This window comes from Carassius carassius, chromosome 8 (genome assembly GCF_963082965.1).
Source record: "Carassius carassius chromosome 8, fCarCar2.1, whole genome shotgun sequence".
Lineage (NCBI taxonomy): Eukaryota > Metazoa > Chordata > Actinopteri > Cypriniformes > Cyprinidae > Carassius > Carassius carassius.
In genome coordinates, this window is record NC_081762.1 from 32,698,085 (window position 1) to 32,723,259 (window position 25,175).

Genomic DNA, 25,175 nt, shown 5'->3' on the forward strand with positions numbered 1-25,175 from the left:
TGCTGAATTTTAGCATCATTACTCAGGGCACACGATACTTCAGAAATCATTCCAATTTGCTGCTAAAAAAAACCGGGTGCCGGGTGCTATATTATTATTATTATTATTATTAGGTTAAAAATAGCTCCTAGAGATTTTTTGTTTAGGTTTCTTTGATGAATAGAAAGTTCAGTATATATTGTAACATTATAAATGTCTTTATCATTTATTTAATGCGTCCTTGCTAAATAAAAGTATTAATTTCTATAATTTAATACTAAATATATAATGATTTAAATGTTCTGACTCCACACTTTTGGATGGTATAGTGTATAATGTTAAAAAAGCTTTTTATTACAGATAAACTCTTATCTTTGATCCTTCTATTCATCAAAGAATCTTGAACAAAATGTACACAACTGTTCTAAATATTGATAATAATATCAATAAAAAAAGGTTTCTAGAACAACAAATCAGGATATCTGAATGATGCTAAAAATACAGCTGTGCATCACAGAAATAACTTACACTTTAAACTATATTCAAATAGAAAGCATTTTTATTTTAAATAGTAAAATTATTTCACAATATAATGGCTTTTGTTGTATTTGAATAAAATAAATGCAGGCTTGTTGAGCAGAATTCTTTAAAAAATGTAAAAAACTGGAAGTGTATATTAACACTAATCTGCATTTACTAGGGAGCAGTCATTGGACCTGATGGCATCGCTGGGTGGGACAAGGTCCAGGATCTGGCTGGTTTCCTGGTGGGTCTTCGTGAGGCTCCTTACCTCACCGACCTGCAGGTGACAGAGGCCATCCAGCTGTGGACAGTTCTCCCTGATGTTGATAAACAGCGGGTCAACTATCAGCCTCGACATCAGCCTCAGCTGACACATGGGCGCTTTAAGGCACCGAAGCGGTCCGGAGTCACACCGGGTGTGGAGAGTGTGAAACGGTGTCTGATTGGACATCCTGGGGGTCCAGCACAGTGGCCCAGCACCAGCCGCTTGGTTGAGGCCATTTGTATGAAGCTGTGTGCTTTACACAAGTCACCGACCAAGATGGCTGGAGTTTGCACCCCCAGGTGGTCTAAAATCCTTTCAGATTACCACCACATCCGAGACCTGGTGCTTAACAGTCGAAGGCTGATGGATGAAACAATGATCCAGCTGTTTGAGCTGAACCAGAGGACACTCATTCAGTGGTAAGCAAGGCACATTATTTGGTTCAAGGGAACTGAATACTTCTGTACACAGACACACACACACACACACACACACACACACATATATATATATATATATATATATATATATATATATATATATATATATATATATTTTTTTTTTTTTTTTTTTTCAAGTAATTAACTTTCAGGTTTCAACGGCAGCAGAAGAATCAGGAAATGAGTGTCCTCGCCCAGGGACTGACTCCATCTGACCCAATTGATGTGGCTGATACGCAGCTTCCTCTGCCGAGGGAAAAATTGGATGACGTGCCATCAACATCAGGCCCAAAACATCAATTTATCCTTCCGCCAAATCGAGAAGGACAGGCTCCAATTCTGCGACCGGGTCGCCGGCCCACTTCTGCCAAAAGGGAGTGCCCTATCGCACCCGTCCCCACAGCAGCAGGAGTTGTGCAGCCCATTTCAGCACCTGGGTCACTGTTAGGCACACTAGTCCTTAACCCAGACATGACTGTGTCGATGGTGATTCCATCTTCTGGTGCTTTGACATCCGGTCCAGGCCCAGCTCCGCCTGCTCCTGCGCCTGCTCCGGCGCTGCTGCTTCTGTGTCCCGTTACACCCAGAGGAACAGGTATAACTGCTTCCCCACAGCCAGAGAGCTATCTGTTTCCAAGTTGGCCTCCTCCCTTCCGGGACTGGAATTGAGACCCGCTGGTCTAAGTGACATCTGACCGTTTCAGCTGTCCTCCCTAACATCCCTCTACATGTTAGATACAGCCCCATTTTTAGGTCAATTAAGAGGCCAACTTGCATTCGTTAGCCTTTCACACTGTCTCGAGGACTTTGATTGCTTCCACATTAGTTCATGTTCCTTCTTTTGTTGATGCTGAAATAGCTCTTTTTTCTTGGCTTTGGGCAAGAAGGCTCGTTGGTCTAGGGGTATGATTCTCGCTTTGGGTGCGAAAGGTCCCGGTTTCAAATCCTGGACGAGCCCTTGTTCAGGTTAAAACGTTAAGCTTTATTGTCTCATTGCATTCACAAACATTATGGCAGGTTTTTTCCAATCAGGCAGACACGGAGGGCTAAGTTAGCTCAGCTGGTTAGAGCGTGGTGCTATAACTCCAAGGTCGTGGGTTCGATCCCCGTATTGGCCAGCTGTTTTTATTGTCTGGGGGCTCATCTCTGATCTGCTCTTCAGCTCTGACAAAGAGTAGGGTGATCTCACTGAAATCCCTGCTTGCTAAGCAGAGGTTTGTTGTAGCCAAAATAGCTCAGTTGGGAGAGCGTTAGACTGAAGATCTAAAGGTCTCTGGTTCGATTCCGGGTTTCGGCAACATCTCCCACACTTTTCCCTTTTTTGAGGAGGGCCATTGACCAAAAATCACTGGGTTCCAACCTCTCTGTATAACTGCTTCCCCACAGCCAGAGAGCTATCTGTTTCCAAGTTGGCCTCCAACCAATCAGTTTCGGTTCCATGGTGTAATGGTCAGCACTCTGGGCTTTGAATCCAGCGATCTGAGATCGAATCTCGGTGGAGCCTGTGTGTTTCTTGCCACTGGAAAAGATAAAACAGCACTAGTTTGGCGATGGTGCCAGTGTTTGTGGCCCTGTGAGCAACAGCTGCACCAGTTAAGGTTCCATGGTGTAATGGTTAGAACTCTGGACTCTGAATCCAGTGATCCGAGTTCAAATCTCGGTGGGACCTATTTTGCCACCAGTTTGCGCAGGACAATGTCTGAAATACTTTTCGGCACCTTTTAGTCCCAAAAAATTAACTAACGTAGAGAGTGTGGCCGCATTGCATCGATGCTCAGTCTGTCTCTTTAGGGCAGTGGTTCTCAAACCTGTCCTGGAGGCACCCTGCCCTGCACATTTTTATTGTCTCCCTTATTAGACACACCCAAATAAGGTCTCACGGTCTCTACTAATGAGCTGATGATTTGAAACAGGTGTGTTAGATGAGGGAAACATTCAAAATATGAAGGGCAGGGGTGCCTCCAGGACAGGTTTGAAAACCACTGCTTTAGGGAACTGTGCGTAAAATGGCACTGTTTTGCAACCAATTTGCACAGGACCATGTCTGAAATACTTTTTGGTAGCTATGAGCCCAAAAAAAGCTAACGTGGGAGTGTGGCAGCATTGCGTCAATGCTCAGTCGGTCTCTTTAGGGCAATGGTTTTCAAACCTTTCCTGGAGGCACCCCTGCCCTGAACATTTTGTATGTCTCCCTTATTAGACACACCCGAATCAGGTCTTGCAGTCTCTACTAATGAGCTGGGGTCTCATTTATAAAACTATGCGTAGGATCTTTACTAAAAGTTTACGTGCGCCCAAAAGCCAAAAATGGCGTACGCCAAAAAATATTCCGATTTATAAAACCGTGCGTACGCACACCTGTAAGCAATGTTCCCTTTATAAATCACAGATCACCCGCAGATGTGCGTACGTGAACCAGCCTCATATCCCGCCCTGTACACGCCCATTTTTAACCATAAATAGTCAATGCAAATCACCTCATGATTGCTGATCAGCATGTAAATGAGAGTGGAATCCCATATATACCTGGAAAACTGGCATGCGACCCGCCAATTAATTAATCCAAGAAAGTGAAAACGTGCATTTCTGTTAGCCTAATTTTAATAATGGCGACAGGTGAGAAAAGAGGAAAAAAACGTAATTTCTCAGATACTGAGATTGAAACACTTGTAGGGGAGGTGGAGGCTCGGAAAACTGTGTTATTTGGTGGCCACAGCAGTGGGGTCACTAATAAAAAGAAGCAGTGCGAGTGGCAAAGTATTGCTTCTGCCGTCAATTGTGTCAGTGGGACAGAACGGACAGTTGCAGAATTAAAGAAAAAATGGTCCGACCTGAAGGTATACAAATTTTTTTTTTACCAACATATTACATTTGTGTTTTATTAGGCTATATACCTATATAAATAGCAATATTGATTTTCAAAAAGTTTTATTTACATGTGCTTACAGTATGCAAAATATGTGAAATAAAGATTCTCATTCATTCAAGGTGGAGGCAAAGAGAAAACTGTCCTCCCACCGCCAGAGCGTGGCTGCAACTGGTGGGGGCCCATGTACAGCTGATCTCACATCAGTGGACAGCAAAATCGCGGCTATAATTGGGGAGGTCAGCGTGTGTGGTATTGTGTCGGAAAAGGAGGGAGACACTGACGTGACTGAAACCACAGAGGAGCAAGGTTAAACCGATTTTTAATCATTAACGCTGTACATTTGAGTGTGTGGGGTGATAAATGGATAAATGTTGCCAATTGTTTGTCCTCCAGTCCTTCCGGAGTCTGAAGCTGTAAATGAACAGGAGGTTCAGGGTGAGGGGTTCTCAGATGCAGATGCACAGCGTCCGGCTCAAAGCAGTGCCCCTTCTGCGTCTGGCACGTCCAAAAGTGGTCGGGTACTCACTGACGCAGTCCTGCAGTTACAGCGAGAGATAATAAACGCTGTCAACAGGGTTGCAGATGAGCTACGGCAGATGAGAGAAGTGATGCAAGAAATTGCACAATCATTAAAAGATGCAGTTAAAACATGAACCTTGAGTTTTGTCTTTCTTTACAAACGCCGCATGACATCCTCACGGATTCTTGCACCTCGTTGATATCCCTCTTGTCGGCCAGGGGGCTGTGGCTCGGGGTCGTAATGCTGGGGTAGAGGGAGATCAGGAGGGAGAGGAATACCGTTTCTCAGTGCTATATTGTGCAAAACACCACACGCCCTGACAATCTTGCACACTTTTGCTGGATGGTATAAAAGTCTGCCACCCGAGGCATCCAGAGCACGCCATCTGCATTTCAGGATGCCGATGGCACGCTCCACAACTGCGCGGGCACGAGAGTGGACCTCGTTATAATGAGTTTCCTCTGCGGGTTTAAAAATGGGGTGAGGAGCCAGCGTCTCAGGGGGTAGCCACTGTCGCCTGCAGGTTATAATTATATTAAAAACAAAATTGTTACAGTTTCTACTTTTTAATATTGTTAAACTCACCAAGAAGCCAGCCATCACGTACTGCGCCTGCATTTAGTCTGTTCCCTACACTGCTATGTGTCAAGATAAAGGAATCATGTGTTGAACCAGGCCAGCGTGCCACAATGTTTGTGAGGGTCATGTTGGAGTCACATATGATTTGCACATTAATAGAATGCACATGCTTTCTATTAACATAAGCAAATTCATTTTCAGATGGTGCCCTTATAGCAACATGAGTGCAGTCAATTGCGCCGATTACATTTGGGAAACCAGACATTGCTGCAAATTGCGTTTTAATTTCGGCCTGTTCTCGCACAGTGTAGGGGAACCTGATGTATCGACTAACCATATTAAGTATACCATTTAAAACGACAGATATTATGGCACTCAGGGACGGCTGTGATATACCAGACCTATAGGGTGAGATGATAGATTCCAATAGAATTATTTCATATACAAAAAGGTCTTAGAGACAAATTTGAGGATTACTTATAGTTTTTTTATATTATTAATTTACCTGTCTGCCAATTCCCGCTGGAAACAGCCGGTTGCCAACAACCCCAGAGTGGTGAGGACTTGTATTTGGACTGGGATGGCATGGTTCCGGCGTGTTGCCCTCTCTAATACTGGACCCAATTCAGCACATAGATCCAAGAGCACAGCTCTAGGGAATCTAAATCGGCTTATTAGCCAGTCATCATCATGGGCCAGGAAATCATCATGGTCCCTGAAAACTCGTTCTCTCCTTATTCTGCCATTAGCGTAATCCTCCAACAGTGCCAGGAGTGCCATCATGAAGCATTACATACCCGGGTCACCGGAGAATTTATATGTTTCTAGCAAATAGACTGATCGTTAACACCTTGACAAAATCACTTAATTAATTTGTGGGCGAAAATTTAAGACGAAAATGTTATAGTGAACACATGCTTCTTGACGGTTTTGTAATGAACACCGTAATAGTTAGGACCGATGATGAGTAGCGATTGTGCTTCATGACTGTATTTGCAGACTTTGACATTTTATGATATAGGCTATGTACATTAAGGAAAATATTTCCTTTATACACTGTGTTCTGCAGTTCTCTAATAAAAGGGTATTTCATGCTATTCTGTAGGCTATCACATGTATCGCGCCATGTCCTCCTGTGCTCCCGTTGTGGACAATGTGACTGTAAGGCAGCGCTGATTATTATTTTATTTTACTTTTAATACATTTTGAATTACGTTTGGATTTTACTAGATGTATATAGCCTAAAACAATCGGCACAAATAACACTGTTGGATTTAATCTTCATGATAATGTGGATATAACGTATGAAATGGAGTGAAAATTAAATGTCATTCATTCTTATAATCGTTCTTCTCACATTTATTTTCTACAATCTAACTTCAGTTCACGACCTCACCATCGGTGTCGCCAATTCCCTTTGTCTCCAGAATGTGCGTACGCACGGCTCAAAGTTTGCTTAAAGGTGCGCACATTCTCCCGTCAAGTTTGTTTTTTATAGATCACAACCTTTGCGTGGGAACTGGCGTACGTACGTTTCCAGCCCCGTTTTGTGCGTACGCACGCTTTATAAATGAGGCCCCAGGGCAGTGGTGCCTCCAGGAAAGGTTTGAAAACCATTGCCCTAAAGAGACCGACTGAGCGTTGACGCAATGCTGCCACACTCCCACGTTAGCTTTTTTTGGGCTCACAGCTGCCAAAAAGTATTTCAGACATGGTCCTGTGCAAATTGGTTGCAAAACAGTGCCATTTTACGCACAGTTCCCTAAAGCAGTGGTTTTCAAACCTGTCCTGGAGGCACCCCTGCCCTTCACATTTTGAATGTTTCCCTCATCTAACACACCTGTTTCAAATCATCAGCTCATTAGTAGAGACCGCATTTGGGTGTGTCTAATAAGGGAGACAATAAAAATGTGCAGGGCAGGGGTGCCTCCAGGACAGGTTTGAGAACCACTGCCCTAAAGAGACAGACTGAGCATCGATGTAATGCGGCCACACTCTCTACGTTAGTTAATTTTTTTGGAATAAAAGGTGGCGAAAAGTATTTCAGACATTGTCCTGCGCAAACTGGTGGCAAAATAGGTCCCACGGAGATTTGAACATAAATCACTTGATTCAGAGTCCAGAGTGCTAACCATTACACCATGGAACCTTAACTGGTGCAGCTGTTGCTCACAGGGCCACAAACACTGGCACCATTGCCAAACTAGTGCTGTTTTATCTTTTCCTGCGGCAAGAAAGCACACAGGCTCCACCGAGATTCGAACTCAGATCGCTGGATTCAAAGCCCAGAGTGCTGACCATTACACCATGGAACCACAACTGCTTGGTTGGAGGCCAACTTGGAAACAGATAGCTCTCTGGCTGTGGGGAAGCAGTTATACAGAGAGGTTGGAACCCAGTGATTTTTGGTCAATGGCCCGCCTCAAAAAAGGGAAAAGTGTGGGAGATGTTGCCAAAACCCGGGATCGAGCCAGGGACCTTTAGATCTTCAGTCTAACACTCTCCCAACTGAACTATTTCGGCTACAACAAACCTCTGCTTAGCAAGCAGGGATTTCAGTGAGATCACCCTACTCTTTGTCGGAGCTGAAGAGCAGAGCAGAGATGAGCCCCCAGACAATAAAAACAGCTGGCCAGTGCGGGGATCGAACGCGCGACCTAGGCATTATTAGCACCACGCACTAATCAGCTGAGCTAACCGGCCTGGCTTAGCCATTAGTGTCTGCCTGATTGAAAAAAACCAGCTATAATGTTTGTGAATGCAATGAGACAATAAAGCTTCATGTTTTAACCTGAACAAGGGCTCGTCCGGGATTTGAACCCGGGACCTCTCGCACCCAAAGCGAGAATCATACCCCTAGACCAACGAGCCTTTTTGCCCAAAGCCAAGAAAAAAGAGCTATTTCAGCAACAACAAAAGAAGGAACATGAACTAACGTGGAAGCAATCAAAGTCCTCGAGACAGTGTGAAAGGCTAACGAATGCAAGTTGGCCTCTTAATTGACCTAAAAATGGGGCTGTATCTAACATGTAGAGGGATGTTAGGGAGGACAGCTGAAATGGTCAGATGTCACTTAGACCAGCGGGTCTCAATTCCAGTCCTCGCGCCCCCTGCTCTTCACATTTTGTAAGTTTCTCGTATAGCTTCAGACATTTGTTCCATTCGAACGTAAGTGACCTGAGAACTGGACATCACATGACATCCCTCCGTGATTCAAGTTCAAAGCGTATGTATACGTTCAATTCATAGTGAGTAATACAGTGGTGTATCGAGGTATACAGAGGTAAATGATGTCACACTTCTCCATGTGTGAAGAAGTTGCGCAGCACAAATCCGTGAACCAATGTTCCAAAGTGAAGTATACTTTGACGGATTTCCCCTGCTCAGGGAGTGGGGAGCAATGAACACTGTGTAGGGACCATGTCAATCACTAGGAGCTCACTTCTAATGAGCTGATTATCCGAATCAGGTGTGCTAACAAAGAGAGACATGCAAAACATGCAGACCTGGGGGGAGCGAGGACTAGAATTGAGAACCGCTTCCTTAGACTTTAAGTCAGTGTGAGCAAAAGAGGTGAGAAGTTGTCTGCATGATCCGAGTGTTCCAAGGTAGCCTACATAATACAAGAATCCATACACATGCATACTGGCGTAACAAGACCGAGGCCAGTGCAAAGGAGCAAGGCCAAAGGAGGGACAGCCTCTTTGCATCAAACCCGTCATTCCCAGCTATGCTCGTCATTCTTGAAAGGCCAGGGGAATTAGCTGAAATGGTAGAGTGCTTGCTTAGCATTCGAGAGGTAGTGGGATCGATGCCCGCATTCTCCGAGTTGGCTCCTGCCCTTTTACTCACACATCCCTAGATCAGTGGTTTTCAATCCTGTCCTGGAGGCATCCCTGCCCTGCACATTTCGCATTTCCCCTCATCTAACACACCTGTTTCAAATCATCAGCTCATTAGTAGAGACTGCAAGACCCGATTTGGGTGTGTCTAATAAGGGAGACATACAAAATGTTCAGGGCAGGGGTGCCTCCAGGAAAGGTTTGAAAACCATTGCCCTAAAGAGACCGACTGAGCGTTGACGCAATGCTGCCACACTCCGACGTTAGCTTTTTTTGGGCTCACAGCTGCCAAAAAGTATTTCAGACATGGTCCTGTGCAAATTGGTTGCAAAACAGTGCCATTTTACGCACAGTTCCCTAAAGCAGTGGTTTTCAAACCTGTCCTGGAGGCACCCCTGCCCTTCACATTTTGAATGTTTCCCTCATCTAACACACCTGTTTCAAATCATCAGCTCATTAGTAGAGACCGCGAGACCTTCTTCTTCTTTTTCTTCTTTTCGTTTTATGGCAGATTGCAACCATGACTATAAAGGTGCATACCGCCACCTACTGTATAGGAGTATGTAACATGAGAAGATATTATCATGACTATATCATCAATCAAAAAAAAAAAAAAAAAAAAAATACTACCTAAATCCTATTATATATTCCAATATTTTTCAAATATTGTACAACTGCTTTCTGTGCATCCTTTACCCCATCTCCTGTTGTGCCTAACAAACCTTCAATATTCCACTTTCTTCCTACCCGACTTATCTTTTGATTTAGTCTCATCCTCTCATCCCTATATTTCTTACAATGCAATAATACGTGTTCACCATCTTCCTTGGACCTACATTCTATACATTCATCAGATTGGCTTTTACCCATTAAAACCAATGTTTTATTTAATCCTGTGTGATCAAACCTTAGCCTGGTTAAAACACTCTCCTCTCTTCTGTTACTTCTATTCACCCCCTGTGCATTAATAGATTTTTGCAATCTGTAATATTTCCTTCCACTTTTATCCACATCCCACCTGTCCTGCCATTTTTTCATAATTTCTTTTTTGATTATTGCCTTAGCCTCTCCTTTTCCAAGGGGTATATTTATTTTATCATTTGTCCTGGATTATTTTTTTGCGATTTTATCTGCTCCCTCATTCCCTTTTATTCCTATATGAGCAGGTACCCAACATAATCTCACATCTATCTGTAGTCTCTGTAATCTAAATAAACTTTGTTGGATTTCTAGCATTAGATCTTCTCTACTAGATTTCATATTTTAAATACTATATAAAGCTGCTACAGAATCAACACAACACACCACTCTGTCTGGTTTTACTTCCTCAACCCACTGTAGTCCTACAATAATCGCCATCATCTCTGCCGTATACACTGAAGCCTGATCAGGTAATCTTTTTCCAATACTTATGTCCATTGTTGGTATATATATTCCTATTCCTACATTGTCCTTCTCATCCTTAGATCCATCTGTATAAATTTCTATTGACTTGCCAGGTGTCCTTTCTCACTCTCTTCCCATTCATTTTTTAGTTCCAAAATGTTTAAGTCTATCTCAGTTTTGGTAAATAACCATATAGGTATATTACTAATAGGTATAGGTGAATTAAACCATATATTTTTCACTCTATATTCCTCTGATTTTGTCTTTGTTACCCATCCAAAGCCATTACCTTTAAAAGACCTATACTCCCAACATTCTTGAATAACACTTTTTGCATGATTTTCATGTCCACATCCACTTAAGCGACTCCAATATGTAAGCATGAGCTTATCTCTTCTCAGATCTGACGGCACTTCTCCTAACTCAACCTGTATTGCTTTAATTGGTGTTGATCTCATTACACCTGCACATATCCTCAATGCTTTGTTACTAATTCTATCTAGCTTCAGTAAATGTGTTTTAGCTGCTGCTCCATATACATAACATCCATAATCGATTGTTGACCTCATTAAAGCCCTGTAAATATATATTAGTGATTGTTTATTTGCTCCCCAGTCTTTCCCCACTACTGCTCTCATTAAATTGATGACTTTCTTGCATTTTGATTCCACCTTTTCAATGTGTATTTTCCATGTTCCCTTTTGGTCTTACCACATACCAAGATATTTAAAATGATCTACTGTTTCCATATTATGTCCATATAACTGTAGGTTCTGTTTTTCTATCCCTTTCTTCCTTGTAAATATCATATGGCAAGACTTACTTGGAGAAAGCTTAAAGCCCCAGCTATACGACCATTGTTCTACCTTTCCTATGGCTTCCTTGATTTTATTTCTTACCCTTATAGGATCTCATCCTCTTGCCCAGATGGCCCCATCATCTGCATACAAAGCTGATCCAATCCTTCTGTCCAGATTCATAAAAATATCATTGATCATAACATTAAATAAAACTGGACTAATAACACTACCTTGTGGAATTCCATTACCAATTTCAAATTCCTCAGAAATTCCTGATCCCACTCTAACTCTAAATCTTCTTTCTGACAGAAAGTCTAAGACCCAATTATAAAACCTACCTCTAATTCCCATTTGGTTCATTTTAATTAACAGCCCTTCCCTCCACATGGAATCATAAGCTTTTTCAATATCAAAGAACACAATACTCATTATTTCTTTCATTTTAAAAGTTTTTTCTATTTCATTGCTTACTTTCACCACCGCATCCATTGTGGAACGCCCTTTCCTAAATCCACTTTGATATGGTGCGAATAATCCTCTATATTCGAGGGTCCAGTTAAGTCTTCTGACTAGTATCTTCTCCATCCACTTGCAGAGATGTGACGTAAGGGCAATAGGTCTATAATTACCAGCATTATTCGGGTCTTTCCCAGGTTTATTAAATGGCAATATTAATGCTCTTTTCCAGCTTTTTGGTATTTTACCGTCTTCCCATATCTTGTTAAATAACTTTAATATTATCTGCAATACTTTACCAGGTATTTTCTGGAACATGATGTAACTTAGTTGATCTTCTCCTGTAGCAGTATTCTTAATATCATTTAATACTATCACTAGTTCATTCAAGTTTATTTCTGCATCCATAGTACATTCCTCACAATCTTTTTTAATAAACACATCTCTATTTTCTTTAAGAACCTTCTCTTTATGTAATCTATGTATATCATCCAAATGATCCCCACTATGAATACTGGCAAACTTCTTTCCCAATGCATTTGCCTTTTCTTTATCTGTTATTGCCAGTATTCCATCATCCTCTAATACAGGTATTTTAGTATACACTTTTTTCCCACTCATTTTCTTCATCATTGACCACACTTCTCCTATTTTAACTTCCCTCCCTATAGTAGAACAATAGTTCTTCCATGCATTTTGTTTACTATTCTTAATTATTCTTCGTGCCTGAGCCTTTTTCCTCTGATAATCAATTAAGTTATCTTGGTTCAAATTACCTCTTAACATTCTCATTGCCCGATTTCGTTCTTTAATAGCTTTTGTACATGTATCATTCCACCATGGGACCATTTTCCTATTCCCCCCAACTGACTTAAATTGTATGCTTTTTAATGCTGCATTCATTATTAAATGTGTAACCTCAGATGCACATTCCTCAATATCACCCTGCATTGAGACTGTCTCTGCTGAAATACAACATATTTTTTTTAATTTTTCCCAATCAGCTTTTTCAAACTCCCATTTCTTATGATTAGGCCTTTCTTGGAGATCTATTTCAATATTTATAGAGCAAAATATTGGAAAATGGTCACTTCCAATACTTGTACTTTCTATCACCTTCCATTCACAAGAGTGTGACATTTTATTAGAGACCAGAGTGAGATCAATACAAGACAGTGTGTTAGAACGTATATCAATTCTTGTACCATTCCCATTATTTAAACAAACTAATTGCCTAACATTCATCATTTCCTCCACTGCTTCTCCATTATTATCTGTATGCTTACTTCCCCAAAGACTATTATGTGCATTGAAGTCTCCACACCATATTTCTTTCCGGTTCCCTTGTCTACTTATTATTCCCTCTAATGTTTCTAGGTTTAATGATTTACTAGGGTTATATAAGTTTATTACTACTAAGTGTCCATCTGATTTATAAATTTCAGTAATTACACATTCTATTTCTGTTGTAGTTTCTATTCTTCTAAATGGTATCCCATTCCTTACAAATGTTGCACATCCTCCACCCTGATTCCCACCTCTATCAAACCTAACAGACTCATAACCAGGTATAATAAAATCAAGGTGAGGCCTTAGCCAGGTCTCTTGAATGCAAATAGTATCAGGTTTGACTTCAGACTCTACTATAAACTTCTTAAATTCTTGTCCATTTGCAGTCAGTTACACTCACAATACAGTTCGGTTGCAATCTGCCTTCGCTTCGTCCAAAAACTTCCGTCCTCTCCAACCTTCACATTTTGAATGTTTCCCTCATCTAACACACCTGTTTCAAATCATCAGCTCATTAGTAGAGACCGCGAGACCTTATTTGGGTGTGTCTAATAAGGGAGACAATAAAAATGTGCAAGGGCAGGGGTGCCTCCAGGACAGGTTTGAGAACCACTGCCCTAAAGAGACAGACTGAGCATCGATGCAATGCGGCCACACTCTCTACGTTAGTTAATTTTTTTGGACTAAAAGGTGCCGAAAAGTATTTCAGACATTGTCTTGCGCAAACTGGTGGCAAAATAGGTCCCACCGCGATTTGAACTCGGATCACTGGATTCAGAGTCCAGAGTGCTAACCATTACACCATGGAACCTTAACTGGTGCAGCTGTTGCTCACAGGGCCACAAACACTGGCACCATCGCCAAACTAGTGCTGTTTTATCTTTTCCTGTGGCAAGAAAGCACACAGGCTCCACCAAGATTCGAACTCAGATCGCTGGATTCAAAGCCCAGAGTGCTGACCATTACACCATGGAACCGAAACTGATTAGTTTGAGGCCAACTTGGAAACAGATAGCTCTCTGGCTGTGGGGAAGCAGTTATACAGAGAGGTTGGAACCCAGTGATTTTTGGTCAATGGCCCGCCTCAAAAAAGGGAAAAGTGTGGGAGATGTTGCCGTAACCCGGGATCGAACCAGGGACCTTTAGATCTTCAGTCTAACGCTCTCCCAACTGAGCTATTTCGGCAACAACAAACCTTTGCATAGCAAGCAGGCATTTCAGTGAGATCACCCTACTCTTTGTCGGAGATGAAGAGCAGAGCAGAGATGAGCCCCCAGACAATAAAAACAGCTGGCCAGTACGGGGATCGAACCCGCGTCCTTGGCGTTATTAGCACAACGCTCTAACCAGCTGAGCTAACCGGCCTGGCTTAGACATCAGTGTCTGCCTGATTGAAAAAAACCTGCCATAATGTTTGTGAATCCAATGAGACAATAAAGCTTCACGTTTCAACCCGAATCAGGTGTGCTAACAAAGAGAGACATGCAAAACATGCAGACCTGGGGGGAGCGAGGACTACAATTGAGAACCGCTTCCTTAGACTTTAAGTCAGTGTGAGCAAAAGAGGTGAGAAGTTGTCTGCATGACCCGAGTGTTCCAAGGTAGCCTACATAATACAAGAATCCATACACATGCATACTGGCGTAACAAGACCGAGAAGGTCCTTAAACACAAAAGCTTAATCTCTTTGTTAATTCGACAACATAATCTCGGCCAGTGCAAAGGAGCAAGCCCAGAGGAGGGACAGCCTCTTTGCATCAAACCCGTCATTCCCAGCTATGCTCGTCGTTCTTGAAAGGCCAGGGGAATTAGCTCAAATGGTAGAGCGCTTGCTTAGCATGCGAGAGGTAGCGGGATCGATGCCCGCATTCTCCAAGTTGGCTCCTGCCCTTTTACTCACACATCCCTAGATCAGTGGTTTTCAATCCTGTCCTGGAGGCATCCCTGCACTGCACATTTCGCATTTCCCCTCCTCTAACACACCTGTTTCAAATCATCAGCTCATTAGTAGAGACTGCAAGACCTGATTTGGGTGTGTCTAATAAGGGAGACATACAAAATGTTCAGGGCAGGGGTGCCTCCAGGTAAGGTTTGAAAACCATTGCCCTAAAGAGACCGACTGAGCGTTGACGCAATGCTGCCACACTCCCACGTTAGCTTTTTTTGGGCTCACAGCTGACAAAAAGTATTTCAGACATGGTCCTGTGCAAATTGGTTGCAAAACAGTGCCATTTTACGCACAGTTCCCTAAAGCAGTGGTTTTCAATCCTGTCCTGGAGGCACCCCTGCCCTTCACATTTTGAATGTTTCCCTCATCTAACACACCTGTTTCAAATCATCAGCTCATTAGTAGAGACCGCGAGACCTTATTTGGGTGTGTCTAATAAGGGAGACAATAAAAATGTGCAGGGCAGGGGTGCCTCCAGGACAGGTTTGAGAACCACTGCCCTAAAGAAACAGACTGAGCATCGATGCAATGCGGCCACACTCTCTACGTTAGTTATTTTTTTTGGACTAAAAGGTGCCGAAAAGTATTTCAGACATTGTCCTGCGCAAACTAGGTCCCACCGAGATTTGAACTCAGATCACTGGATTCAGAGTCCAGAGTGCTAACCATTACACCATGGAACCTTAACTGGAGCAGCTGTTGCTCACAGGGCCACAAACACTGGCACCATCGCCAAACCAGTGCTGTTTTATCATTTCCTGAGGCAAGAAAGCACACAGGCTCCACCGAGATTCGAACTCAGATCACTGGATTCAAAGCCCAGAGTGCTGACAATTACACCATGGAACCGAAACTGCTTGGTTGGAGGCCAACTTGGAAACAGATAGCTCTCTGGCTGTGGGGAAGCTGTTATACAGAGAGGTTGGAACCCAGTGATTTTTGGTCAATGGCCTGCCTCAAAAAAGGGAAAAGAGTGGGAGATGTTGCTGAAACCCGGGAGCTAACCAGGGACCTTTAGATCTTCAGTCTAACGCTCTCCCAACTAAGCTATTTCGGCTACAACAAACCTCTGCTTAGCAAGCAGGCATTTCAGTGAGATCACCCTACTCTTTGTCAGAGCTGAAGAGCAGAGCAGAGATGAGCCCCCAGACAATAAAAACAGCTGGCCAGTACGGGGATCGAACCCGCGACCTTGGCGTTATTAGCACCACGCTCTAACCAGCTGAGCTAACCGGCCTGGCTTAGACATCAGTGTCTGCCTGATTGAAAAAAACCTGCCATAATGTTTGTGAATCCAATGAGACAATAAAGCTTCACGTTTCAACCCGAATCAGGTGTGCTAACAAAGAGAGACATGCAAAACATGCAGACCTGGGGGGAGCGAGGACTACAATTGAGAACCGCTTCCTTAGACTTTAAGTCAGTGTGAGCAAAAGAGTTGAGAAGTTGTCTGCATGATCCGAGTGTTCCAAGGTAGCCTACATAATACAAGAATCCATACACATGCATACTGGCGTAAAAAGACCGAGAAGGTCCTTAAACACAAAAGCTTAATCTCTTTGTTAATTCGACAACATAATCTCGGCCAGTGCAAAGGAGCAAGTCCAGAGGAGGGACAGCCTCTTTGCATCAAACCCATCATTCCCAGCTATGCTCGTCATTCTTGAAAGGCCAGGGGAATTAGCTCAAATGGTAGAGCGTTTGCTTAGCATGCGAGAGGTAGCGGGATCGATGCCCGCATTCTCCAAGTTGGCTCCTGCCCTTTTACTCACACATCCCTAGATCAGTGGTTTTCAATCCTGTCCTGGAGGCATCCCTGCCCTGCACATTTCGCATTTCCCCTCATCTAACACACCTGTTTCAAATCATCAGCTCATTAGTAGAGACCGCGAGACCTTATTTGGGTGTGTCTAAAAAGGGAGACAATAAAAATGTGCAGGGCAGGGGTGCCTCCAGGACAGGTTTGAGAACCACTGCCCTAAAGAAACAGACTGAGCATCGATGCAATGCGGCCACACTCTCTACGTTAGTAAATTTTTTTGGACTAAAAGGTGCCGAAAAGTATTTCAGACATTGTCCTGCGCAAACTAGGTCCCACCGAGATTTGAACTCAGATCACTGGATTCAGAGTTCAGAGTGCTAACCATTACACCATGGAACCTTAACTGGAGCAGCTGTTGCTCACAGGGCCACAAACACTGGCACCATCGCCAAACCAGTGCTGTTTTATCTTTTCCTGCTGCAAGAAAGCACACAGGCTCCACCGAGATTTGAACTCAGATCACTGGATTCAAAGCCCAGAGTGCTGACAATTACACCATGGAACCGAAACTGCTTGGTTGGAGGCCAACTTGGAAACAGATAGCTCTCTGGCTGTGGGGAAGCAGTTATACAGAGAGGTTGGAACCCAGTGATTTTTGGTCAATGGCCCGCCTCAAAAAAGGGAAAAGAGTGGGAGATGTTGCTGAAACCCGGGACCGAAACAGGGACCTTTAGATCTTCAGTCTAACGGTCTCCCAACTGAGCTATTTTGGCTACAACAGACCTCTGCTTAGCAAGGGATTTCAGTGAGATCACCCTACTCATTGTCGGAGCTGAAGAGCAGAGCAGAGATGAGCCCCCAGACAATAAAAACAGCTGGCCAGTACGGGGATCGAACCCGCGACCGAGCTAATTTAGCCATCAGTGTCTGCCTGATTGAAAAAAACCTGCCATAATGTTTGTGAATGCAATGAGACAATAAAGCTTCACGTTTTAACCTGAACAAGGGCTCGTCCGGGATTTGAACCCGGGACCTCTCGCACCCAAAGCGAGAATCATAACCCTAGACCAACGAGCCTTCTTGCCCAAAGCCAAGAAAAAAGAGCTATTTCAGCATCAACAAAAGAAGGAACATGAACTAATGTGGAAGCAATCAAAGTCCTCGAGACAGTGTGAAAGGCTAACAAATGCAAGTTGGCCTCTTAATTGACCTAAATATGGGGCTGTATCTAACATGTAGAGGGATGTTAGCTGAAACGGTCAGATGTCACTTAGACCAGCGGGTCTCAATTCCAGTCCTCGCGCCCCCTGCTCTTCACATTTTGTAAGTTTCTCGTATAGCTTCAGACATTTGTTCCATTCGAACGTAAGTGCCCTGAGAACTGGACATCACATGACATCCCTCCGTGATTCAAGTTCAAAGCGTATGTATACTTTCAATTCATAGTGAGTAATACAGTGGTGTATCGAGGTATACAGAGGTAAATGATGTCACACTTCTCCATGTGTGAAGAAGTTGCGCAGCACAAATCCGTGAACCAATGTTCCAAAGTGAAGTATACTTTGACGGATTTCCCCTGCTCAGGGAGTGGGGAGCAATGAACACTGTGTAGGGACCATGTCAATCGCTAGGAGCTCACTTCTAATGAGCTGATTATCCGAATCAGGTGTGCTAACAAAGAGAGACATGCAAAACATGCAGACCTGGGGGGAGCGAGGACTAGAATTGAGAACCGCTTCCTTAGACTTTAAGTCAGTGTGAGCAAAAGAGGTGAAAAGTTGTCTGCATGATCCGAGTGTTCCAAGGTAGCCTACATAATACAAGAATCCATACACATGCATACTGGCGTAACAAGACCGAGGCCAGTGCAAAGGAGCAAGGCCAAAGGAGGGACAGCCTCTTTGCATCAAACCCGTCATTCCCAGCTATGCTCGTCATTCTTGAAAGGCCAGGGGAATTAGCTGAAATGGTAGAGTGCTTGCTTAGCATTCGAGAGGTAGTGGGATCGATGCCCGCATTCTCCGAGTTGGCTCCTGCCCTTTTACTCACACATCCCTAGATCAGTGGTTTTCAATCCTGTCCTGGAGGCATCCCTGCCCTGCACATTTCGCATTTCCCCTCATCTAACACACCTGTTTCAAATCATCAGCTCATTAGTAGAGACTGCAAGACCCGATTTGGGTGTGTCTAATAAGGGAGACATACAAAATGTTCAGGGCAGGGGTGCCTCCAGGAAAGGTTTGAAAACCATTGCCCTAAAGAGACCGACTGAGCGTTGACGCAATGCTGCCACACTCCGACGTTAGCTTTTTTTGGGCTCACAGCTGCCAAAAAGTATTTCAGACATGGTCCTGTGCAAATTGGTTGCAAAACAGTGCCATTTTACGCACAGTTCCCTAAAGCAGTGGTTTTCAAACCTGTCCTGGAGGCACCCCTGCCCTTCACATTTTGAATGTTTCCCTCATCTAACACACCTGTTTCAAATCATCAGCTCATTAGTAGAGACCGCGAGACCTTCTTCTTCTTTTTCTTCTTTTCGTTTTATGGCAGATTGCAACCATGACTATAAAGGTGCATACCGCCACCTACTGTATAGGAGTATGTAACATGAGAAGATATTATCATGACTATATCATCAATCAAAAAAAAAAAAAAAAAAAAAATACTACCTAAATCCTATTATATATTCCAATATTTTTCAAATATTGTACAACTGCTTTCTGTGCATCCTTTACCCCATCTCCTGTTGTGCCTAACAAACCTTCAATATTCCACTTTCTTCCTACCCGACTTATCTTTTGATTTAGTCTCATCCTCTCATCCCTATATTTCTTACAATGCAATAATACGTGTTCACCATCTTCCTTGGACCTACATTCTATACATTCATCAGATTGGCTTTTACCCATTAAAACCAATGTTTTATTTAATCCTGTGTGATCAAACCTTAGCCTGGTTAAAACACTCTCCTCTCTTCTGTTACTTCTATTCACCCCCTGTGCATTAATAGATTTTTGCAATCTGTAATATTTCCTTCCACTTTTATCCACATCCCACCTGTCCTGCCATTTTTTCATAATTTCTTTTTTGATTATTGCCTTAGCCTCTCCTTTTCCAAGGGGTATATTTATTTTATCATTTGTCCTGGATTATTTTTTTGCGATTTTATCTGCTCCCTCATTCCCTTTTATTCCTATATGAGCAGGTACCCAACATAATCTCACATCTATCTGTAGTCTCTGTAATCTAAATAAACTTTGTTGGATTTCTAGCATTAGATCTTCTCTACTAGATTTCATATTTTAAATACTATATAAAGCTGCTACAGAATCAACACAACACACCACTCTGTCTGGTTTTACTTCCTCAACCCACTGTAGTCCTACAATAATCGCCATCATCTCTGCCGTATACACTGAAGCCTGATCAGGTAATCTTTTTCCAATACTTATGTCCATTGTTGGTATATATATTCCTATTCCTACATTGTCCTTCTCATCCTTAGATCCATCTGTATAAATTTCTATTGACTTGCCAGGTGTCCTTTCTCACTCTCTTCCCATTCATTTTTTAGTTCCAAAATGTTTAAGTCTATCTCAGTTTTGGTAAATAACCATATAGGTATATTACTAATAGGTATAGGTGAATTAAACCATATATTTTTCACTCTATATTCCTCTGATTTTGTCTTTGTTACCCATCCAAAGCCATTACCTTTAAAAGACCTATACTCCCAACATTCTTGAATAACACTTTTTGCATGATTTTCATGTCCACATCCACTTAAGCGACTCCAATATGTAAGCATGAGCTTATCTCTTCTCAGATCTGACGGCACTTCTCCTAACTCAACCTGTATTGCTTTAATTGGTGTTGATCTCATTACACCTGCACATATCCTCAATGCTTTGTTACTAATTCTATCTAGCTTCAGTAAATGTGTTTTAGCTGCTGCTCCATATACATAACATCCATAATCGATTGTTGACCTCATTAAAGCCCTGTAAATATATATTAGTGATTGTTTATTTGCTCCCCAGTCTTTCCCCACTACTGCTCTCATTAAATTGATGACTTTCTTGCATTTTGATTCCACCTTTTCAATGTGTATTTTCCATGTTCCCTTTTGGTCTTACCACATACCAAGATATTTAAAATGATCTACTGTTTCCATATTATGTCCATATAACTGTAGGTTCTGTTTTTCTATCCCTTTCTTCCTTGTAAATATCATATGGCAAGACTTACTTGGAGAAAGCTTAAAGCCCCAGCTATACGACCATTGTTCTACCTTTCCTATGGCTTCCTTGATTTTATTTCTTACCCTTATAGGATCTCATCCTCTTGCCCAGATGGCCCCATCATCTGCATACAAAGCTGATCCAATCCTTCTGTCCAGATTCATAAAAATATCATTGATCATAACATTAAATAAAACTGGACTAATAACACTACCTTGTGGAATTCCATTACCAATTTCAAATTCCTCAGAAATTCCTGATCCCACTCTAACTCTAAATCTTCTTTCTGACAGAAAGTCTAAGACCCAATTATAAAACCTACCTCTAATTCCCATTTGGTTCATTTTAATTAACAGCCCTTCCCTCCACATGGAATCATAAGCTTTTTCAATATCAAAGAACACAATACTCATTATTTCTTTCATTTTAAAAGTTTTTTCTATTTCATTGCTTACTTTCACCACCGCATCCATTGTGGAACGCCCTTTCCTAAATCCACTTTGATATGGTGCGAATAATCCTCTATATTCGAGGGTCCAGTTAAGTCTTCTGACTAGTATCTTCTCCATCCACTTGCAGAGATGTGACGTAAGGGCAATAGGTCTATAATTACCAGCATTATTCGGGTCTTTCCCAGGTTTATTAAATGGCAATATTAATGCTCTTTTCCAGCTTTTTGGTATTTTACCGTCTTCCCATATCTTGTTAAATAACTTTAATATTATCTGCAATACTTTACCAGGTATTTTCTGGAACATGATGTAACTTAGTTGATCTTCTCCTGTAGCAGTATTCTTAATATCATTTAATACTATCACTAGTTCATTCAAGTTTATTTCTGCATCCATAGTACATTCCTCACAATCTTTTTTAATAAACACATCTCTATTTTCTTTAAGAACCTTCTCTTTATGTAATCTATGTATATCATCCAAATGATCCCCACTATGAATACTGGCAAACTTCTTTCCCAATGCATTTGCCTTTTCTTTATCTGTTATTGCCAGTATTCCATCATCCTCTAATACAGGTATTTTAGTATACACTTTTTTCCCACTCATTTTCTTCATCATTGACCACACTTCTCCTATTTTAACTTCCCTCCCTATAGTAGAACAATAGTTCTTCCATGCATTTTGTTTACTATTCTTAATTATTCTTCGTGCCTGAGCCTTTTTCCTCTGATAATCAATTAAGTTATCTTGGTTCAAATTACCTCTTAACATTCTCATTGCCCGATTTCGTTCTTTAATAGCTTTTGTACATGTATCATTCCACCATGGGACCATTTTCCTATTCCCCCCAACTGACTTAAATTGTATGCTTTTTAATGCTGCATTCATTATTAAATGTGTAACCTCAGATGCACATTCCTCAATATCACCCTGCATTGAGACCGTCTCTGCTGAAATACAACATATTTTTTTTAATTTTTCCCAATCAGCTTTTTCAAACTCCCATTTCTTATGATTAGGCCTTTCTTGGAGATCTATTTCAATATTTATAGAGCAAAATATTGGAAAATGGTCACTTCCAATACTTGTACTTTCTATCACCTTCCATTCACAAGAGTGTGACATTTTATTAGAGACCAGAGTGAGATCAATACAAGACAGTGTGTTAGAACGTATATCAATTCTTGTACCATTCCCATTATTTAAACAAACTAATTGCCTAACATTCATCATTTCCTCCACTGCTTCTCCATTATTATCTGTATGCTTACTTCCCCAAAGACTATTATGTGCATTGAAGTCTCCACACCATATTTCTTTCCGGTTCCCTTGTCTACTTATTATTCCCTCTAATGTTTCTAGGTTTAATGATTTACTAGGGTTATATAAGTTTATTACTACTAAGTGTCCATCTGATTTATAAATTTCAGTAATTACACATTCTATTTCTGTTGTAGTTTCTATTCTTCTAAATGGTATCCCATTCCTTACAAATGTTGCACATCCTCCACCCTGATTCCCACCTCTATCAAACCTAACAGACTCATAACCAGGTATAATAAAATCAAGGTGAGGCCTTAGCCAGGTCTCTTGAATGCAAATAGTATCAGGTTTGACTTCAGACTCTACTATAAACTTCTTAAATTCTTGTCCATTTGCAGTCAGTTACACTCACAATACAGTTCGGTTGCAATCTGCCTTCGCTTCGTCCAAAAACTTCCGTCCTCTCCAACCTTCACATTTTGAATGTTTCCCTCATCTAACACACCTGTTTCAAATCATCAGCTCATTAGTAGAGACCGCGAGACCTTATTTGGGTGTGTCTAATAAGGGAGACAATAAAAATGTGCAAGGGCAGGGGTGCCTCCAGGACAGGTTTGAGAACCACTGCCCTAAAGAGACAGACTGAGCATCGATGCAATGCGGCCACACTCTCTACGTTAGTTAATTTTTTTGGACTAAAAGGTGCCGAAAAGTATTTCAGACATTGTCTTGCGCAAACTGGTGGCAAAATAGGCCCCACCGCGATTTGAACTCGGATCACTGGATTCAGAGTCCAGAGTGCTAACCATTACACCATGGAACCTTAACTGGTGCAGCTGTTGCTCACAGGGCCACAAACACTGGCACCATCGCCAAACTAGTGCTGTTTTATCTTTTCCTGTGGCAAGAAAGCACACAGGCTCCACCAAGATTCGAACTCAGATCGCTGGATTCAAAGCCCAGAGTGCTGACCATTACACCATGGAACCGAAACTGATTAGTTTGAGGCCAACTTGGAAACAGATAGCTCTCTGGCTGTGGGGAAGCAGTTCTACAGAGAGGTTGGAACCCAGTGATTTTTGGTCAATGGCCCGCCTCAAAAAAGGGAAAAGTGTGGGAGATGTTGCCGTAACCCGGGATCGAACCAGGGACCTTTAGATCTTCAGTCTAACGCTCTCCCAACTGAGCTATTTCGGCTACAACAAACCTCTACTTAGCAATCAGGCATTTCAGTGAGATCACCCTACTCTTTGTCGGAGATGAAGAGCAGAGCATAGATGAGCCCCCAGACAATAAAAACAGCTGGCCAGTACGGGGATCGAACCCGCGACCTTGGCGTTATTAGCACCACGCTCTAACCAGCTGAGCTAACCGGCCTGGCTTAGACATCAGTGTCTGCCTGATTCAAAAAAACCTGCCATAATGTTTGTGAATCCAATGAGACAATAAAGCTTCACGTTTCAACCCGAATCAGGTGTGCTAACAAAGAGAGACATGCAAAACATGCAGACCTGGGGGGAGCGAGGACTACAATTGAGAACCGCTTCCTTAGACTTTAAGTCAGTGTGAGCAAAAGAGGTGAGAAGTTGTCTGCATGACCCGAGTGTTCCAAGGTAGCCTACATAATACAAGAATCCATACACATGCATACTGGCGTAACAAGACCGAGAAGGTCCTTAAACACAAAAGCTTAATCTCTTTGTTAATTCGACAACATAATCTCGGCCAGTGCAAAGGAGCAAGCCCAGAGGAGGGACAGCCTCTTTGCATCAAACCCGTCATTCCCAGCTATGCTCGTCATTCTTGAAAGGCCAGGGGAATTAGCTCAAATGGTAGAGCGCTCGCTTAGCATGAGGAAGGGGTCCAATCTTTGAGCCCCGCACGCAAGCGAAAAAGATGCAGAACACGTGAAAACGCCAAAGGATTTCCCCTGCGGCAATACTCGGGGTATATGTTTCTGCGTTTTGAAGAGTTGTTATTACATGTGAAACAATTCTACCCTCCGCGGCCTGGATTCGAACCCGTGCTCTCTCAGATGAGCCGTGACATCATATGTCCACGACGTGTATTGTTAAGCGTGCAATAAACCGAGACTTTTATTTTGTTATCTATGACATACCATTGATTGCTTTTATACTACATAGATTTGTGTGAGTGTGTGTGTGTATTATTAAAAAAAACTTTTTCATGTTTGTGTTTAAATAGAATTTAATTAAAAACGTTTCTTCAAATATGTTTTGTGTGTGTGGATATGATTTGATTGATATGATTTAGCAGATTTTTTTTATCTGATCAAAAAAATTTTCTATTAAAATGAATACAAACACATACACACAATATAAAAAGAACAATATAAAAGAGTGGGCCCAAGTAATATATACAAAATGTTTTATTAAAATGAACACACACATACATACACACAATATAAAAAGGACAATATGATAAGAGTGGGCCCATATAATATAAACAAAATATATACAGGATAGATATAATGTACTTGTATAAAAAAAAATATGAAAAGAGTGTGCCCATATAATATAAACAATATATATATATAT

General features: G+C 42.0%; 12 non-coding genes across 12 annotated transcripts; 2 read left to right on the plus strand and 10 right to left on the minus strand.

Annotated features, from left to right (window-relative positions):
- The first annotated feature begins 2,430 nt into the window (after positions 1 to 2,430).
- Positions 2,431 to 2,503, plus strand: trnaf-gaa (transfer RNA phenylalanine (anticodon GAA)). Its single transcript has one exon. It is a non-coding gene; the product is annotated as a tRNA-Phe (tRNA).
- A 135-nt stretch (positions 2,504 to 2,638) lies between these two features.
- Positions 2,639 to 2,710, plus strand: trnaq-uug (transfer RNA glutamine (anticodon UUG)). Its single transcript has one exon. It is a non-coding gene; the product is annotated as a tRNA-Gln (tRNA).
- Positions 2,711 to 7,417: 4,707 nt separating this feature from the next.
- Positions 7,418 to 7,489, minus strand: trnaq-uug (transfer RNA glutamine (anticodon UUG)). The gene has a single exon. It is a non-coding gene; the product is annotated as a tRNA-Gln (tRNA).
- Positions 7,490 to 7,624: 135 nt separating this feature from the next.
- trnaf-gaa (transfer RNA phenylalanine (anticodon GAA)) lies at positions 7,625 to 7,697 on the minus strand. The gene has a single exon. It is a non-coding gene; the product is annotated as a tRNA-Phe (tRNA).
- A 276-nt stretch (positions 7,698 to 7,973) lies between these two features.
- trnap-ugg (transfer RNA proline (anticodon UGG)) lies at positions 7,974 to 8,045 on the minus strand. Its single transcript has one exon. It is a non-coding gene; the product is annotated as a tRNA-Pro (tRNA).
- A 6,015-nt stretch (positions 8,046 to 14,060) lies between these two features.
- Positions 14,061 to 14,133, minus strand: trnaf-gaa (transfer RNA phenylalanine (anticodon GAA)). Its single transcript has one exon. It is a non-coding gene; the product is annotated as a tRNA-Phe (tRNA).
- A 106-nt stretch (positions 14,134 to 14,239) lies between these two features.
- Positions 14,240 to 14,313, minus strand: trnai-aau (transfer RNA isoleucine (anticodon AAU)). Its single transcript has one exon. It is a non-coding gene; the product is annotated as a tRNA-Ile (tRNA).
- Positions 14,314 to 15,507: 1,194 nt separating this feature from the next.
- On the minus strand, positions 15,508 to 15,579 carry trnaq-cug (transfer RNA glutamine (anticodon CUG)). The gene has a single exon. It is a non-coding gene; the product is annotated as a tRNA-Gln (tRNA).
- Positions 15,580 to 16,059: 480 nt separating this feature from the next.
- On the minus strand, positions 16,060 to 16,133 carry trnai-aau (transfer RNA isoleucine (anticodon AAU)). Its single transcript has one exon. It is a non-coding gene; the product is annotated as a tRNA-Ile (tRNA).
- Positions 16,134 to 17,663: 1,530 nt separating this feature from the next.
- On the minus strand, positions 17,664 to 17,735 carry trnap-ugg (transfer RNA proline (anticodon UGG)). Its single transcript has one exon. It is a non-coding gene; the product is annotated as a tRNA-Pro (tRNA).
- A 6,006-nt stretch (positions 17,736 to 23,741) lies between these two features.
- Positions 23,742 to 23,814, minus strand: trnaf-gaa (transfer RNA phenylalanine (anticodon GAA)). Its single transcript has one exon. It is a non-coding gene; the product is annotated as a tRNA-Phe (tRNA).
- Positions 23,815 to 23,920: 106 nt separating this feature from the next.
- Positions 23,921 to 23,994, minus strand: trnai-aau (transfer RNA isoleucine (anticodon AAU)). Its single transcript has one exon. It is a non-coding gene; the product is annotated as a tRNA-Ile (tRNA).
- Between the last annotated feature and the right edge of the window lie 1,181 nt (positions 23,995 to 25,175).